The 18,406-nt window shown below is 45.7% G+C and overlaps 1 protein-coding gene and 1 long non-coding RNA gene across 5 annotated transcripts in view; one reads left to right on the forward strand and one right to left on the reverse strand.

The window, feature by feature from the left end:
- The window catches only part of PDZD2 (PDZ domain containing 2), a 350,615-nt gene that overhangs the window by 282,080 nt on the left and 50,129 nt on the right, over window positions 1-18,406 (reverse strand). The window lies entirely within an intron of this gene.
- LOC309860987 lies at window positions 6,345-9,729 on the forward strand. The gene is made up of 2 exons (XR_014309712.1): window positions 6,345-6,410; window positions 9,510-9,729. It is a non-coding gene; the product is annotated as an uncharacterized lncRNA (long non-coding RNA).

Consider the following 18,406-nt stretch of genomic DNA (forward strand, 5'->3'; position numbering starts at 1 on the left):
GCAAGGGACCCATGCCAAGGACTTGCCATGCTCTTCAACCTCTCAGCTCCTTCTGTACAGCTTTCCACCCTGGGCTCTGTCCTCTTACAGGTGGTATTTGGGAAAGCAACCCCTTGCTGATCTTTGCATCTGGATATCAGAGGTGAGCAGAGGGAAGCTGTCAATCAAACGATGGTCTGCCAACAAGCTTTTGAAGGCTCATGGGTAGAAGAGAGAGATGGCATTATTGGGTCACTCACTCCAGAATGGTGGCTCAGGAACCCCCGGAAGAGTAACAGTGGCTGAACTGTTCTCCCATCTCTCCACACCAAGGTTTATCTGTGGGTAAAGCCCAAGAATCTTGGATTCCAGGTTAAAAGCAAACAACAAACAAACACTTTCTCTATAGGGCAGAACTAGGACAAGCCAATGGATGGCACTGGCCAAAAATGGACTGGTCATTCTTGGGAGCTAGTGCCCCTCTGCTCTAGAGTTATGCATGGAGGGGGTAGAGGGGCTTCTACAATGTTCCTTGTTAGTTAGACTTCTTGGGATGGGTAAGAAGAGAGATCAAATGATCATTAAGGCTCTTTTGAACTATCAGAATCCATGAGTCTAACAACTCACCTCTAATGGTCTCAACAGCAAATTAGGAGTTAAACCATCAAAACCAAAGCTGATGTTAAGCACAGAATTACCATACTACTGAGTAATTTCATTCATATATATACACCCTAAAGAACTGAAAACAGGTATTCAAACAAATACCTGTACATGAATATTCATACCACTGCTATTCACCACAGCCCAAAGGTAGAAACAGCTGAATGGAAAACCAAATGTGGGACATCCACACAATGGAATATTATTCATCCATAAAAAAGGAATGAGGCTCTGATACATGCTGCAGCAAAGATGAACCTCAGAAACATGATGCTAAGTGAAAGAAGCCATATTTGTCTATACCAAAGGCCATAGACTGAATGACTCCACTTACCTGAAATATCCAGAACAGATGAATCCACAGGCAGCGCATAGAATGGTCATTGACACACGTTTAGGGAGAGGAATAAATGGGGAGTGACCATTTAATGGGCATGAAAGCTCCTTCAGAGCAGGGATAAAAATACTTTGGAACTGGATAAAGGTGATACATTATGAATGTATGGAACATCACTGAACTTAATTCATGTTACATGTATTTTACCATAATAAAAACAAATAAATGAAAGCAAGGCTGAGTAAGCAAGTTCTAGGCCGCCATGCACAGCCAGGCCACCAGGAAAATATGACAGCCTCCTCACTCTGGGCCTCTCAACCAGGCATGCCCAACCCACACTCACTACCTGGATTTGGGAATTTAAAATAAACTAGAACAAAATCAATTAAAACTCCAGCCACTATGAAAAAGGCTCTTAGGATGGAAATCAACCACTTGCAAGCCAGAAGGCCACGAATTTTAAGCTTAAAAACATTCCAGGAGCTCAAACAAAGGCTGGAATAGTGTTTTCCCCTAACCTAGAAATAAAGCAAAGGCATTCGCTCTAGACCTATTACGATATGTGCAACCTCCAGAAGACCCAACAGTATTTGAAGGCCTCAAAAATCAATGATTTCATTTAGCCAGATCCAGCTGTTAGCCTGGCTGTGAGACTCTTCACCCAAATATCCACCTTAAAAGCACTTTTATCATTTGGGAATGAAAACACATCAATGTAACCCAGATATCTAAGACATTCTCAGCTTACAAAACAACACAAAATGTAAATAATTTCATGGTTCATCCCATGACAAAGATGGTGGCTTTCCTACTTTGAGACTTACTCTAGAATATGCCTGAAAATACGAATTCCTGAGATCTGTCAAGTAGGAAGACCCGTTAGCCATTTACCAGGTAGAGATTCCTCCCCCATCTCAAACCCCAATTCCCTTTGTCACACAGACACACAGACCCACAGACCCCTTTTGGTAGGTTGGCTTTCTAGAGTAGTTATTCCTTCCTTGGCTAAATGGTCCTCCTTACGACAACACAGAGAGCTGACCCTCTCCTGTGGCCCAGCTGAACAGAGATGAACTCTGAGTCAGAATCACATGCACCCATCCCTCCCAAGTAATGCAGTCAGGTCTTACAGAAAGAGTGATCGATGTATGTGAAAAGTGGCAATACCATTCTATTCCTCTTGTCAAAACAGCTACTTCTCATGGCATCCAAAATTAGAGAGTAAGAAGAAGTAATTCATCCTTGGAGCTAACTTCCATACAAATTTCCATTCTTTGGGAAACACAAAGACTTTTTCCTTCTCTTCCACGAAGTCTTGCTAGAAGCAGACAGGCATTAAGAAAAATCAAACAGCAAATATTTATTAAGTATCAAGTCTGTGTGTGATGCTTGAGATAGAAAGAGTTACAAGATACACTCTTCGTCATCTTGGAAGGTGTAATCTGTTCAGGTGGAGAAGCCACGTATATTGAAACCAACCCTTAGGTAAAGGGACTGTTCCTAAGTTGGCAGATGGAACAAAAAAGTTGGGGACAGACCTTGAACTCCTAAGCTCTCATTCCTTCCAGTACAGTGGAAATGCAGCCCTTGAAAGTACAAAATGTGAGTTCAAAGACCATCTCCAACCTGTACAGGCTGTGTGACCCTGACAAGATGCTAGATCTTTCCAAACCTAGCTTCTTACATCTGTAAAATGGGCATCATGCCCTCTATTGTGTATGGTCATTCTGAGCATCACATGCGATACAGATAAAGTTAACAGAACATGTAGAACATGGCAGATGTACATTCTACAATAGCTGTAATATAGAGAAATTAATAATAATTCATGAAGATAGCTACAAATCAGAGACTGAGTATACTACGTGAACTAGTTCGATCCTCCCAACAACCCAAATATGAGTCATTTTATAAATGAAGTTTAATTCTATGGACATTGCATTTGTTAAAGCAAACTAATCTTTGCAACCAAGCAGCATGTAAATCCCCAAATATTCCTAGGCTAGATAAAAGCTACGAAGAAGCATCGTATCAGGTGTGGCCAAGTGCTGCCCTCGCCCCACCATGATTAGCACTTGCCATGTCCAAAATCAAGTGCCTTTCAACACCCAGTCAGGTGACTTGCATGAAGTATATTCGTGTATTATATTCAGCTTTAAGTACACTTGTCTTTAGAATTCTTTAAGATCATCACATTTACGGGACAATTACTTCCCTCAGGGCAGTGGTTCTCAAAGAGGGGAGGGATTTTGTCCCCAGGGGATGTTTGGCAATGTCTGGAGACATATTTGGCTGCCAGGAGTGTGTGCGGTGGGGGTGGGGGTGTTGTGCTGTTGGCATCTAGTGGGTAGAGGCCAGAGGACGCTGCGAAGTATCCTGCAACACCCAGGACAGTCCCCTCCTGGGGACGCAGAGAATTATCCCCCACAAAATGTAGTGCTGAGGTTGAGAAACCCTGTCTTTTTTTTTTTTTTTTTAAAGATTTTATTTATTTATTTGACAGAGAGAGAGATCACAAGTAGGCAGAGAGGCAGGCAGAGAGAGAGAGGAGGAAGCAGGCTCCCTGCTGAGCAGAGAGCCCGATGCGCGACTTGATCCCAGGACCCTGAGATCATGACCTGAGCCGAAGGCAGCGGCTTAATCCACTGAGCCACCCAGGTGCCCCGAGAAACCCTGTCTTAAGGGCAGAGAGGAATCTCAGATTTCCCTGTGACTAGAGCAGATGCCCAGAGAGACCATTTCTCGTTGATCTTATAGTAAGAGCCCAGCTTCATTGAGTGCAGGCTTGCATAGTCACTGTGAGAAACCATACTGGAAGAAAGAAGAATTCTGACTAACTTTACTCTTCACCCAGATGAAGAAATACAGCCCAAGTCTATTGACGATCAGCCAATGTCTGTTTGCTAGGAAGCGTTATTTTTGTTCTTTGCTATTCTAATGGTGGGTATTTTTGTTGGCCAAACCAGTGGTCTGAAACATAGCTGAGTGTAGAGGACCAAGACCACACCTGCCCTGTATGCTGTGATTTAAAGGGGCACTGAAGGGTATAGCAACTGTCCGGTCAACCGCTTTGATCTGGCTCTCTCTTCTTCAAGTCTACACTCCTCATTCTCAACGACAGCCCACTCGTGCTGGACAAGCTCCTGCTACAACATGCTTACAGCCGACAACAGGCACGCACAAATGTCACTCAGTGGCTCTGTAAGAAGCCTAGAACGGGACCAGGGCTCACATCCTAGAGACCAGGAAAGGGAAGCTCAGGGTACAGTGAGTTTCCCAGTTCTATAGGGAGGGCAGCAGCAGGTCTCCAAACCTCAATGGCCTCCATATTTTCAAAGCTCTTCCCACTTTTCTCACACACCTGCAGGGGAGGCCATGGGAGCGTGTTTGATCATCTACTACTCACACCGCAGGCAGCAGAGACCTGGGGGGTGGGCTGGTCTCACTAAGACATAGGATGAAATGTGGGGCACCTGTATTTGGCTGCCATAGCAGAGCACAGGATGGGAGGAGCACAAAGCCTGGGCATCCCCCAGAGTCTGCCGCAGGTGTGTGTGTGTGTGTATGTGTGTGTGTGTGTGTGGAGGGGGTGGGCGGGGATGGGGGACACCCTGGGATAAGTTTGAGGCCGATGGTAGGAACAGAGCGAGCCCCCCTCAAAAGCAGAATGGGAAGAAGTTTGGCAGAGGGCTGGAAGGTCCTAGATTGTTTCTTTTCTTCATGAAGCATTTACTGAATGCTCTGGGCCAGAGGCTGTGGACACAGAGCCAGCAGAGCAGATAAGATCCCCACCTCCTCATAACTTAGATTCTAGGAAGAGTGATAGACGATAAGTAAACCAGAAAAATATAGATGACTGTGTTAAGTGCCAGAGAGAAATAAACAGGAAGCTGCAGTAAGAAAATACCAGGTTGGAAGGAGCATTATTTAGACAAAAAATCAGGGGAATGCACTTGGAGGAAGTGCCGTTTAAGCCGAGACCTAAAAGATAAAAAGAAACGAGCTCCCTAGCATGGAGACGATGGGGGGCCCTGGGTCCTGTGTGGGGAAACTCGGGACAGGCTTGAGGAATGACCACTGTCCCCGCTGATGGCGAGAGGGAGAAGGGTGTGCAGTGGGGTCAGTAGCCGTAACCTGCAAGACCTTGAATTTTATCTGAGAGCCATGGGGAAGCCCCGGAAACTTTTTTTTTTTTTTTTTTTTAGATTTTTATTTATTTATTTGACAGAGAGAAAGATCACAAGTAGGCGGAGAGGCAGGCAGAGAGAGAGAGAGAGAAGCAGGCTCCCGCTGAGCAAAGAGCCCGATGTGGGGCTCGATCCCAGGACCCCGAGATCATGACCTGAGCCGAAGGCAGCGGCTCAATCCACTGAGCCACCCAGGCGCCCCAGCCCCGGAAACTTTTATATGACGGAGAGACACCTCTGTTTTGAAATATCATTTGGCTATCCTGTGAAAAACGGACTAGAGAAAACCAGGAAGCAGAAGCAGGGCACCACTTAGAAAGCCCTGGGCCAGGTGTAAGATGACGATTCCATGTGTGGCGAGGGTGGCAGGGCAAAGGGGATTGGGGAGGGCGAGCCGGCAGGACCTGCTGATGGAAGGCTGTGGGGCCGTGGAGGGAGGAATGAAGGCTGGTGGCCAAGTTCCCACACAAAGGCAATTACAACAGGATGCCATTTACCAAGATGGGGAAATGCAGGGCAAGTCGATGTAGGGAGGAGTGGCGGCCCGCATTTCAACTTTCGAAACCAACCTCAGCCTTAAAACAACCCATGTTCTCCGCCTCCTCATCATTAATAAATATTTATTGACCAAATACAACAAAGACTCACTTGTTAAGAAATCGAAGATACGGGGGGCGCCTGGGTGGCTCAGTGAGTTAAGCCTCTGCCTTCGGCTCAGGTCATGATCCCAGTGTCCTGGGATGGAGCCCCGCATCGGGCTCTCTGCTCAGCGGGGAGCCTTCTTCCTCCTCTCTCTCTGCCTACCTCTCTGCCTGCTTGTGATGTCTGTCTGTCAAATAAACTAAAAAAAAAAAAAAAAAAAAAAAAAAGAAGAAGAAAAAGAAAGAAATCGAAGATACAGAAAGTGGGGGAAAATAGTGCATCTGATTTTTTAATAGATACTATATAAATATATAAATGAAAGGACTTACACTTTCCACTCTATACTTTTCTTACTACTTTTAAAAACCTGTTATTTTTTAAGAAAGAGAAAAGAGCTCCTCCTTTACAGTCAGGATGTGTATTTAAAAAAAAAAACAACAAAACCAAACCCTCTGAAAATGCACAGCATGTTTCCTCCTGGAAGCCATAACCTATTAGGACATCTGAAGGGAGTGGAGTGGGAGGGACAAGGACACAAGCCAAGCTGATTATGCAGACAGCCCCATGCCGGATGCCCTGAGCACTTCCCAGCCCACTCTCACGTGAGTCCTCCACTAACGCATTCCGATTCCAATCTGCCTTTTCTTTTTGTTTCAGCAGGTTTCCATTTTTAAAATCTGGCACGCTCACTGTGGAGACATGTTTAAAGTCAGACAGTGAGGGTTCCTGTCTTCATTTGGCTCCAAGCTCCCCGCCTCTTACTTCATCTATCAAGGCGAGCTCACCTCCTCCAGGAAGCCTTCTCTGATCACTCCATGCTGTTAACAACTCCTTTTCTGGTCTTCATCATGGCCGTAAACCTGTCTTAATTATAACACTTTCCCACCCTTTTTTGAATATACAGCTGTTTCCTCCATTAGACTAGAAGCTTAGGGTAGACATCTGCCACACTTTTTGTCTTCCCAATGCTTTTTGACACCTTTCCTGTGTTTGCAGAATTTCCTGTCTCTTGATTCCACACATCTTTAAGGTGGAAGGCAGAAACCTGCTTTCTAAGCTTCCCTTGCCAATCAGACGTAAAGCATGAAGCAGGGGTTGCCTTGTGGAAGCTCTTCTAGCAAAGGCAGCTGCAGACACCCAATTCTCAAAGACAAAAGCAGCTGGGAAACTTTAGCCATTTGCCCAATGTCAAGGCTTGGTGCCCATGCGCCAGTAGGAGTAGAAAGGTCACCACTGGAGCAGTGCATTGCTCAGAATGGCTGCCTTGCTTCCAAGCCAGTTCTTCCTCTGCTAAAGCTTCTTTCATAAATTGCTTCTCTGCTTTAACCCAGCCAGAATGCATTATTGTTTACAGCCTAAAGTCTTTTTTAAAAAATATTTTATTTATTTATTTGACACAGAGAGATCACAAGTAGGCAGAGAGGTAGGCAGAGGAGAGGGGGTGAAGCAGGCTCCCGGCTGAGCAGAGAGCCTGATGCGGGGCTCCATCCCAGGACCCTGAGATCATGACCTGAGCCTAAGGCAAAGGCTTAACCCACTGAGCCACCCAGGTGCCCCAGCCTAAAGTCTTAATCAGTATCATGAGGCTCTCAAGGCAAGGATGGAACCCCATTCACTTCTCTATCACTACACACATAATTAATCTCTCTCTATTAATTGCATTCCCTTTCTGCCTACTAGAATACTGATTTAATCTTTATTGAAGGTGTTCAATCCATCTTATGGAATAAAGGAAAAGTTGGATGCAGAAGCCAGACTGCAAATAATTAGCCTTTTTAAATCCCCTTCCTTTTGGTGATCATGAACATGTTATTTGTTCCATAAGTCTTCCGACTAACTGGAGAAGATACACAAGAAGAAACTATGTTCCTCTGGAAGATTGATGAGGTTCCCACTGCGAACACTGAATAATAGGGAGTTTCTCCAAACACATATAGAAAATGTGTTCAGTACGTGGGATTTTGTCAGTTTCAGGTTTTCACTCAGAAAGTTCAAAAAACTCTGGTACCTGCTCCTGGTTTGTCAGCAGGTGCGGTGGCTGAAACCGTAATTGAGCAAGTAAGCCACGACTGCAGCAGAAACTCGAAAGTGCTAGTCTGCTTAGTTCAACAATTTCCCCTTTCCCCGTGGTCATTTTGCTCACTGGGACTGTTGGTCGCACACTTAATACAAATCCCGTTTTCTGCTGGTGAAGTTGTTCTTGGTTCGTATAACGGAACCCACTGATTCAACATGGCACAGAACGGACAGCCTTCTTGGCTGCCTGACCTTTTTTGAGAATTGCCATTCTGAGTTGCTGCCATGCTACCCTTCTCTCCTGGGCTGACCTGTGACCTCCTGAAATTCACATGCTGAAGCCCTCACCTCCCGCACCTCAGAATGTGACTGCGGAATCAGGGCGCTTAAAGAGATGCTTTAGTTAAAATGAGGCCATTAGAGTGGGCCACAATCCAGTATGCCTGATGTCCCGAGAAGAGGAAATTTAGACACACAGAGCGACACCAGGGACATGCACCAACAGGGAAGACATGACATGAGGACACAGGAGGCAGCTACCTGCAGATCAAAGGGAGGCCTCAGGAGAAACCAAACCTGCCGACATCTTGACCTTGGACTATCTGCTTCCAGCACTGTGACAGAATAAATATCTGTTGTTTTGGGCCTCCCAGTCTGGAATTCTGTTATGACGGCCCTAACAAATGAATACATCTTCCTTTTGGGCCTCCTAACCGCGATCGGAGCTTGCAGACCCGTGCAGTGGAACGTGGCCTAGAGCGTCTGGCTGTCAACCCTCCGCCCCCCTCAGTGTGTTCCCCTACCGCTGGCTGGAAAGGAGGGGAGCCTATCATAACCACCATCTGCGGCACGCACGGATGTCCTCCACGAGCCCACAGACTCTCCACTCGCTACTCTCATCAGAAACTCATCCCTTTCGGCCCTGCATTGTGCTCCTTCCCCGGCTCTTTCATGGCACAAACACAACAGGAGGAGTGACCCTTAAATTCCAGCCACCTGACTGAGTTACATGTCAGAGGCATGGGGGCTGGCAGCACCATCCCGGGCACCAGGCCCCTCCAGAAGGGGACACACCAAGAGGAGATAGGAGGGGCTCAGGGACCTCAAAATTGTCTCTGGCCCTGGGCTGGCCCTGGGCGCCTGCCAGAGACAGCGGTTTACAGGGATGAGAGCCTCTCTGGGTGGTTAAGCCCCTGTGGGTGGAGGGCTCCCGCCTCACCCCGCCAGGCGCCCCTCCCCCCCGGCTCCCCTCCCAGACGCCCAGCAGCGGCGGGTGCGCAGCTGCTCCGAATTAGTGCTGGGGACAGACGGGAGTGGGGGTGTCCCACCCACTCCGACTCTAGGAGGCATCTGGGATGGCGTGTGAGAAAGTTCAATGGCAGTGGTTTCCCTTCGTGTGGCCACGTGGCATCTCTCTCTGCAGCCAGTAAGATGGAGAGGCAGGGCTGAACTTGGTGATGGATGTAGAAGGTAGAATGAACAGAACCTGACTGCTGCGGGGGTTCGTGGGGGTGGGGTGGAGAACAGGATCACTCTAGGATCACTGGAGTTCTGGCTTAAATGGCTGGAGAGATCGAGAGGTCATTCTCTGGCCGCAGGGACTCCCAGAGGAGTAGGTCTGAAGATAATTAGAGCTTTTAGTATGTCAATTATCATGTTGTACTTGTGTTTCTGTCTCCAACCAGATTGTACACTCCCTGAGGGCAGAGCAGCACTGGAGGCCCTCCAACACGCTGCAGGCACAAGTTGGGAGCATTCATTCACACTCACCTACCAAACACTACCCGAGGGCCCACTGTGTGCACAGGACCCAGGGGCTAGAATTGCATGTACTACAGCGGCTCTAGAATTGCATGTACCAGACACCCACATTTATTGTCTCTTGAATAAATGTTTCCAAAGATGGTGATTGTATTTTCATTTTTTTCTATATTCTTGATGCCCTGGCATCTGGGTCCTTGATGACTCCCAGTGCTGGCAGATTCTTTTTTTTTTTTTTAAGATTTTATTTATTTATTAGAGATCACAAGCAGGTAGGGAGGCAGGCAGAGAGAGAGGAGGAAGCAGGCTCCCCACTGAGCAGAGAGCCAAATATGGGGCTCGATCCCAGGACCCTGAGATGATGACCTGAGCTGAAGGCAGAGGCTTTAACCCATTGAGCCACTCAGGCCCCCCAGTGCTGGCAGATTCTTAGCGACAGCAGACTAGTGGCCTGAGAGTAAGCTCTCCTAGGCAAACCAACCAGTCCAGAGCCCATATTGCCAACTACCCCCTTTCCCGAGCCCTCACATGTCTACTGCTGCCCTAAATCACCCCAGATCCTAATCACTCTAGTTGGGCCAGACAACCTGGGGCAGTCCCCACACCTTGGGGCCCACGGAAATTATTCAAACTGGCCAGTCCAAAGCCTATCTTCCCGCCTCACCCATTCCTTCCTGGTAAAACCACAACAAAGGCTCTTACCTCCACTTCCCCTTCACTCTCCTTCTGCTTCCTGGCTAACTCTGGTGCTTTCCCAGGTGGCCCTGTGCGGCATACGTGCTTCCTGCTTCTAGGGATCTCTGTAGAAACTCCCACCACGGCCGGCATTTCTGTGTCTGTGTGTCCTACCGCACGTGATGCAAACAAATCCTGGGTACATTTTAAAACAGACGATTAGATGTAGAGAAACATTCGGTAACTGTAAATTAACAACTGGTTCCTTTGAAGCAGTACAAAGTACATCTTCAAAAGACAGACAAGAGGTGTTAGTTCTATCATTAGGTTAAGACTGAATGGAAGTGATAGAAAAAGCTAGTTTGGGGACAAGAAGGGACACATCTGTAACCAGGCAGTCCCCCAATTAATGTGAATTCATGGGTTTGGAGCCAGAATAAAGAGCAAGGAAAAAGCAGAAGAATGGCCCTCACCATACACCCTGCAGAGCCTTACACAAGTCAGGAGAACACGGAACCATCCAGTTAACACCTGCCGCATTACAGCACAGAACCCTTCTTTGCAGAAATGACTTTATTAAAGCCATGCAAACCAACAACTCAAGGGGATAAAGGAAGCATCCTTTGTATGAGGTTTATTTCTCAATGGTGGCATCAGAAGCTCCCATTAATCATGCAAAATGACATGAGATCATGGGTACATAAAGCACATGGTGTAACATCTGGTATCAAATGAACATTCAACAAAGCATAGCTATTATTGCTGTTGTTCTCAGTGATAGGCAAAACAGATTCTTTACAACATTTAGGTGATCAATTATCAAAAAGGACAATAAAATGGGGCGCCTGGGTGGCTCAGTGGGTTAAGCCGCTGCCTTCGGCTCAGGTCATGATCTCAGGGTCCTGGGATCGAGTCCCGCATCGGGCTCTCTGCTCAGCAGGGAGCCTGCTTCCTCCTCTCTCTCTCTCTGCCTGCCTCTCTGCCTACTTGTGATTTCTCTCTGTCAAATAAATAAATAAAAATCTTTATTAAAAAAAAAAAGGACAATAAAATGAAATTCATTCAACCATATGGCTGGGCTGCACATACAATTTCATCTTCCTTTGCTGTTTGTTATGATTCTGAGTATACTTTAAGATCTCACCCAGTTCTTGATATGTTATGAATAATATTAACTGCCTCTGTATGTTAATGATCCTAAAAAGTATCCTGATTATGGTTCCTGCACATACACCGGAGACACAGTGGGGATGCTAAGAGACCACATCACTGGACCAGGAAGAAGTATGACTTAACCATGGACGTCTGCATTGCTAGGACCTTTCCTAGGGACTATGTGTGTTTATCTCTAGGAGGAACCAATCTAATCTTGAAGACATGCTCTAAAGTCCTCTCTGCTAGAGACCTGAGAGAAACAGACAATAAGGAGGCATCTAAGAGGCTGGCTCCAAGTTAGATACGGACTTTTCCTTCATCCTGGAGCAACCCAGGCTCTACAGTTTTAGATATTTCATGTACTATATATAAGTAACATAAATTATGATGTCTATTTCTTTACGTTTCTCTAGGAGTTTTTTTTTTTTTTAATTTATTATTTGACAGAGAGAGAGAGATCACAAGTAGGCAGAGAGGCAGGCAGAGAGAGGGGGAAGCAGGCTCCCCACTGAGCAGAGAGCGCGACTTGGGGCTCGATCCCAGGACCCTGAGATCATGACCTGAGCTGAAGGCAGAGGCTTAACCCACTGAGCCAACCAGGTGCCCCATCTCTAGGAGTTTTATATGCCCAAACAGACAATACACAAAGGAATTCTGCCAAATCCATTTTCTCTGTCTTGAGTTCCAGATATAGGAGCATCAGCACCAGATAAACACTAACCCCCCAGGGGCAAGAAGGGACAAACTCTTCTTGGAACCCATGAGACTGAAAAACAGGGATACTTAAACCCTGCAAGACCTCCAAAAGTTTCTCTTGCCTCCTTCGTCACACAGTTTCTCTCTCTGGAGTCTTTAAACATCCCTGATCCATCTACCAGAATATTGACTTAAAACCTTTCAGACTGATAATTCAAACAGCAGGCAACAACAATGACTAGGAGCCTAGTCATCCTAGGCTCTGTCCTATGTCCTATGTGTGTCTAGGAGCCTAGACACACATGGAACCCAGGACATGCCATGAGGAGTTACCTCTGCAGCAGCACCGGCCTCCAGCATCCTTAGCCAGAGCCAGCACCTGGGGCCACCAGACCAACAGCTGTGCTTCGGCCCTGGCTGCCTATCCTTGTTTCCCAGCCAGGCAAACTCTCCTGGCAAAACCCACTGAGCTGAACCTATGGGTATTAACCCCTTTCTGCCTTCCATGGCTATTTGCAGGGAAACATAGATTCACTATATTTAAATCCTCTTCTGATGCTCACTTTAAGTCACTATCATCAGGAGCAACACCAACTTACTGGAAAATGGAAGGCAGGAAACCAAGGCATATAAGAACTTAATTATCTAATAGCCTCATCAGGAATAATTAATACGCAGAACAAAATACAACTAATAATGCATGGCAGTATCTACTGGTGGAAACTCAGCCTAAGTTTCTAAACTCCTGAAACTAGGGTGGTCCAGCAAAGTTTGGAGGAGGGGGCAAACCTAGAAGCCCAGGCAAGTTGCAGACAACCACTGGGAAGGAAATGTGCCCTACAAATGGGGGATGTGGGAAAGCACAGGGCAAGTTTAGAGACTAATCCATATACCTGCCTCCCTCTGGTTACAGCATGACATGGTCAACGCAGGTAATAAATCTATAATAACAGCACAAGTGATGTCACTCTTCCATTTTCTATACCCAAAACAGATATGACCAATGTGTCCTAGTGATGAGCCTTGTTGTGGTCCCCAAATTCTTCCCAACACTGTGCTCCAGGAAGCTACTAATAGTCGATCAGAATTAGCACTTGCGATAACAATCATTTTGTTCTCCTAAGAGAGAATGGGGTAAACTTGGTCCAGGCAATGAATTCTGGGGCTGGACATATCCAGATCACTGAGTCAGGATGTTTTCCTGGATATTAGAAGCAAAGAGGGTTCATGTTGATTACCTCTCACTCCCAGAGCCAGAAGGGGGTTTGATCTTGAGGGGTAGTTAGGGTGACCCTCTTGGAACCATCTGGGCATCATCACCTCCAGTGTGACCCCGGGCTCCAAATCCTTCCAAATTCTGCCAAAGGGACCTTATCGTAGCTACTCCCCAGAGATGGCCACCTTTAATCCATCTTATTGCTGTGCACACATGCCACTTTCCTATTGAGAGGTAAAGTTTATTCCTCCATCCCTTTGAACCTAAGGTGCTCAGTCAATGGAACATGGCAGAACCGACTGTGGCAATTCTGATCCTAGCCTTTAAGAGGATTAGCAGTTTCCGCTTCCTCTCTCTGGGGAGTCTGGAGCCATCAGGAAAGAAATCTGGTGACCCTGCTAAAGAGATCACCAAGAAGCCAGATGGAGAGGGAGCAGCCCTAGAATGATGACAGAGAGAGAGAGAGAGAAAAAGGCGCAGCCATCCCAGTCCCCCAGCTGAACCCAGCCATCCAGCTCTTCCCTGCCAGGTCTCTGACAAGAGTATGAAGCTTTCCTGGACCCTCTTGACCAGCCCAGCCATGAACTGAATCCCTCTGAGGGATCCAAGCCAATGCAACATGAAGCAGAAAATTGCCCAAATTCTGCCCAAATCCTGGCCCAAGAATCATAAACAATAAAATGGTTCCTGTCTTAAGCCACTAAATGTGGAGTGGATGGTCCTGCAGCAATAGATATCCGGGACTATTTGTGCATGAGCTCTACCCTATGGCAAAAGTTAAGGACTTCTCAGAGCTCCAGGTTCTGACACTGACCCCCGCAGGTCCCCTGGCCTGACAATGCCCAAGAAAAGTCAGGGACCTGCGTTTTGCATCAAGATGCTACACTTGTGATCACACACAGCCATGGCCTCAGCTTGTCATCCACTCTTCTGCCTTAAGTCACCATATACAATTTCTGAAGAACCCAAGTTAATCACTGACTTCAAGACTCACAGGTTCCAAGTGTTCTCTATTTGTTATTCTGTTTTTCAAGGATACAAAGGGCAAACCTCTCCTCCTTTTGAGATTGGTGCCTTTGAAAGCTGCAGCCAGTACTTGGGCAAGGACTAGACAGCATGTGGGTTCACAGCCTACAAAGAAAGCCCATGAGTTGGCGTGTAGATAACCCTCACTGGCTCTGGCCATGGTAGAATCACAGATGGGTCTACTAAACTGATCCTGGTCTACTGACGCTCATCGTGGGTCAAAAGCTCAGAGTCCAGCCAGCCCACTGGGCACATAAGGACAAGGAAGCTTGAAGAACAGATGTGGTTTGTTCAGGGTCAAAGATGAAGTCAGCACAGCCTATAGCCCGACCCTAGTCCCCCCAGTCACAGCCCAGGAGTCCAGTACTATCTGTCTCCATGTACTGACTGACAGTAGTGGGGAAGAGGCTGACACCCCAGGGAAACAGTTCCTCTGCATACCCTTTGGTGTGTGTGTGGCTTCTGCACCATCCTTTGAATCATTCTTAGTTTAAGGCACACATACAAGCCAAGCACAAGCTTGCTTCCACTTGGGCTTGTCTCTCCAAAAGCCCAAGGAAAACTGTACCATAGGCAAGAGCAAAGGACCCTCTCCTTTATTTTTAGCTCCGTTCCCATCCCACAACATGTATATACAGTACCTCCAGTTATAGGATATTTTCTGATTTAATACCGTGCATATGTACCCTATGTCCTTTAATTACGTTGGATTGCATTTTTTGCTGCAAAGCCTCAAGGGCTGAACCTTGCTGGTTCCTGTTTTAGCAAAAAGGGTAAACCCAGATACCTCTACTGATATCCATGTATCCATATCCATCTACTGATGAACATTCCACAGGGGCTTCGGTACCCACCAATGCCCTTTCCTGCTCTGATCCTAACTTGAAGACTAAGGCTTGGTGGCATCCCACAGAGACTCAGTAGGTCAGAAGAGCTCCTCAAACAATTCTTATTTTCACAAGGCATTGTTGGAAACTGTTGCAAACATGTAGTTTCAATGAACATCAAATACCCTATGTACCAGACACTCTTCTAGGTGCTTTGCAAATGGGTTATCTCTCCCTCCCCCCCCCCCCCCCGGCATAACAGTATTCCTTGTTTTTGCACCACACAATCCGGATTGCTCCATGGAATCCATGCCCTCTTTATTACCCACCACCCAGTACCCCAACCTCCCACCCCCCGCTGCTTCAAACCCCTCAGATTGGTTATCTCTTTTAATCCCCCAAAACGATGTGATGACGTAGGCTCTACTATCTCTGTTCTTAGGGATGAGGGCGCTGGGACTCAAGAAGTTCAGAAACAAGCTCAAGGTGACCAGCAAGTAAGCTGCAGGGCTGGAATTTGGACAGAAGTCCAGCCAACTCCAAAATCCATGACCTGATCCACCATACTGCATTGATTTATATAAACTAACCTCCATATGGTTCATTAATGCAATTCATGTCAAATATATAAAACTATATCCTATATAACCATCTCAGAGTGGTACAGAGATCATAGAAATACAGTCCAGCAAAAAAAAACGGAAGTTCAAATAGTTTGTGTTTTTTTTAAGCTGAGATTTAATTGATATATAACACTGAATTAGTTTCAACATAATGATTTGCTATTTGTATATATTGAGAAATATGGTTCATGTTCTTTACCCACATTTTTTTTAAAATCATGGAGGAGATTATGCTGAGTGAAATAAGTCAAGCAGAGAGAGTCAATTATCATATGGTTTCACTTATTTGTGGAGCATAACAAATATCATGGAGGACAAGGGGTGTTAGAGAGGAGAAGGGAGTTGGGGTAAATTGGAAGGGGAGGTGAATCATGAGAGACTATGGACTCTGTAAAACAATCTGAGGGGTTTGAAGTGGCGGGGGGGTGGGAGGTTAGGGTACCAGGTGGTGGGTATTATAGAGGGCACGGATTGCATGGAGCACTGGGTGTGGTGAAAAAATAATGAATACTGTTTTTCTGAAAATAAATTAATTAATTTAAAAAAATAAATAAAAATACATTTAAAAAATAAAATAAAATAAAATAAAATAAAACAAAATCATGGAGGAATTTTGGAGGCCATAGCTGTGTTCCTAAAATCTTCCTTCGATCTTGAAACCATTTCCTTCACCAACCAAACCTTCTGTACTTCCCTCTTCAAGATCTGCCCCAAGTCTCCTTTCCCAGATAGAAACTGAACTCAAGGAGAGCAGCTGTTTCCTTGCATACACTACACTCTCCCGAAGTGGCTCATTTTCAGCTAGTTCTTAAGGAAATGTTTTGATGTGAGTTTATGGCTTTGGAAAAAGATACCAGAGGAGCTCAGTGGAAAGCAAGGCCACAGAGGCATGGAGGGGGGTGCTTTTTCTAGACATCTTTCCCACTCAGGCAAGTTGTGCTGCCTTGCCCTAGATTTACATCTCTTGAAGAGAAACACCTGTTGATGACTAACTGGCCTGACCTTAACCCTTGAAAAGGCCTCAAAGAACTATTCAGTCAAGGCAGGGTCCTCCTCAGAAGGTAGGCCAGGGGCAGAAACTGCCTGGTCTGAAATCCTCCTGGGGAGGGAGGGAAAATGGGAGAAAGGCTGGAAATACAGGCTATTAATAATTTCTGTTCTGTCATATTTACCTTCTGGGCTTGTGTATCTCATTGACTGATAGATTTTCCAAAGACAGACTCTATAGTGAGAATCCTGTAAAAAGCTCAGGACTATGTCCTGTACACTGGCTTCCTTAAGAGGGACAACAAAAATGTTTGAGGTGAGGGGAGGGAAGAACTATTGTCTGTTGAACAGCAGTGCAAGATAAGAAATGGTTTGCCATTGGAAGACATCTTTCTAGTACCTAAATAATTTCTTTAAGATCACTAAATACTTTCCAAAGAGTATACAACAGAAGAGTCGGTATAGTACAGGAAAGTTGCGAAGAGACTAAATCCTAAGAGTTTTCATCTCAAGGAACAAATATTTAAAAAAATTTTTTTTCTTAATCTATATGAGATGATGGATGTTAAACTAAACTTATTGTAGTAATCATTCCATGATATATGTAAGTCAAATCATTATGCTGTACACCTTAAACTTATACAGTGCTGTATGTCAACTGTATCTTAAATTAAAAAAAAAAATCAGGGGGAAGCAAAAGAGTTAAATTTTTCTAAGTCTTATGACTGCCTAAAAGCCCATCATTTTAGAATATGGAATTGAATTAGTACAGTTATTCCTATGGCTTCTTGGAAAACATCATGAAATCCCTATAATTTATTATAATCATATAAAAATAATTGGTGAAAATTACCAAAGTCATCAGGCCTAAATTTAAAAAATGAAGGTTGGAAGGAGAAGCTCCAAGCTGAGGTCTCTTAATGTCTCATTAAAGAAGCATGAGGTTAGGCCTGAGCTGTAGGCAACCCCAAATGACCTTGACCTGAAGCCAGGATGAAAGTCCAGACTCAGGCCCATCATGCAGCATAATTCTGGGGGTTTGACTTTTGCTTCTCTGAGTTGATCAGTGCACACCCTGTCCATGGCAGAACAACTTACAAATAATGATCTTCAGAGATAGCATTTGTTCTTATGACAAAACAGAAGCATCACCTTTGCCTTAAAAATAGATTTGGGGGCCAAAGAAGTTAGTTGAGAAACAAAACAAAACCCAAACCCAGAACAGCCGAAGATAAACACATGTCCAGGCTCCAGCCACGTGGCCCCTTCCCAGTCTCCCTTGGTCCATTTATGTTTGGGACCAAATGCTGTAAGTAAGGGGTATGCTGTGACTGCTGCTGTCCCCTACCAGCTACCCATGATGTGCAATTTTCATTTATAATTGTGGATGAGTTGTATCTCTGCTCGGAGAGGGACAGGGAGGGGCCACCGGGGGCCAAGAGACTTAGATAAATAGCTTGCAAACAATACAGTGAAAAATGCCAGACCAAAATTGAAGAGACTGAACTCAGCTGGTTCAAACTGTGAACTTATCCTTTCCACCACCCACAGCCTGGTGTTGTTTCATCCTTCTGAGAATGAGGGTTGCTGCGAGCCACTGTTACCACCACCGTGGG

Source organism: Mustela nivalis (assembly GCF_964662115.1).
Source record: "Mustela nivalis genome assembly, chromosome: 3".
Lineage (NCBI taxonomy): Eukaryota > Metazoa > Chordata > Mammalia > Carnivora > Mustelidae > Mustela > Mustela nivalis.